Below are 1,418 nucleotides of genomic sequence, written 5' to 3'. Positions count from 1 at the left end.
CTTGTGAAGTGTGTATCTGTGTCTGCCTTTTAGATACCAGGAAACTGAGGCTCAAGGTTAAGTCACATATCCTGGACTCAGGGCCCCATAGGCAGTAGAGCCAGTATGGATCCCAGGGCTATTTGGCTTCTGTGCCCATGATCTCCACCACACATCAGCCCTCTTCTGCTCCTTTCTCTCCTACGGTAACAGCCACTCTGTAGCCGTCTCCAGTTCTGTGCAGGGACTGATGTGTGTGTGTGAAGCCCACAGCCCTAGACTTCAGGGGATGGCAGTTCCCTCAGCTCTGGAGGCAGTGAAGCTCTGTGGGGAAGGACTCTAATTGTGGGCATACATGGGGATGCGGTTGAGTTAGGAGCTGCTCTCCATTCTTGCTTTCTTGGTGAGAAATGAGAAGTCTGGTTCTCCTCTGTCACTTTAAGAAAATCCTTCCATTTTAGAGCCTCATCTTCTGTATCTCAAAAAGGGATGATGGGGGGGGGGGGCTGGGGATATAGCTCAGTGATAGAGTGTCTGCCTAGCATGTGTGAGGCTCTGAGTTCAATCCCCAGTAATGGAAAAAAAATGGGGGTAGGAGGTAGGAGCTACAGGGGAATATAAGGTATCCCTCAGGGGCCTGGAGACTAGCTAGAGTGCTCCAGACCCATGAATATTACACCATCCTCCCTAGAGGTCATGGGGTGTGTACACCTGACGTTGAACTCCTCTCCAATATGGTCTTCATAAGCACACAGCGAGCAGAGGTTATTGGGGGGAAGGGGGCAGAAAGCTGAAGCCAGTGGCATCTCTGAGTGGTGGACTTTGGCTTGGAGTTCATGGTACTAGAGTTTTGGGGCTCTCCTGGGCTCCTTGTCCCCATGTCCTTGCAGAACTCAACATGATCTCAGCACCAAGAGACCCAGGATACTTATGCTCATTGGTTTAGTAGTGTTTATTCATTCATTCATTCATTCATTCATTCATTTATTCATTCATTCATCCATCCATCCACCCATTCATTATCCTTCATTCAATTTATTCATTCTTTGCCAGGCTTTTGAGTCAGCTTATCCAGGGTAAAAGATTACTGAATTTCCTTACCTAAATCCCTTCAAAGGTTTCCCATCGCACTTAGAATCAGATGCCCCTGATTTTAACTGTGCTTGACAAGGGTCTGCATCATCTGACCCCTGCCAACTCAGAGATGAGGGTCCCTCAGCCTTATCATCATTTCTTATAACTTTGGCCTCCGTGTTCCAGCAGCTGGTCTCCATTTGTGCCCTTGATACTCCTCAGGGGCTTTGTGCTTGCTGTTTCTCCTGCCTGGAGCCCCCTCCCTGTGCTGGCTCTTCACCTCCAGGACTTGGAGCCATCCAGGCCAAAGCCACCCTACCTGGGCCCTCCGCCACTCTTCATGACATCACTCTGTCTCTGCCAGC

Source organism: Urocitellus parryii, chromosome 1 (assembly GCF_045843805.1).
Source record: "Urocitellus parryii isolate mUroPar1 chromosome 1, mUroPar1.hap1, whole genome shotgun sequence".
NCBI lineage: Eukaryota > Metazoa > Chordata > Mammalia > Rodentia > Sciuridae > Urocitellus > Urocitellus parryii.
This window is presented reverse-complemented; position numbering follows the sequence as displayed.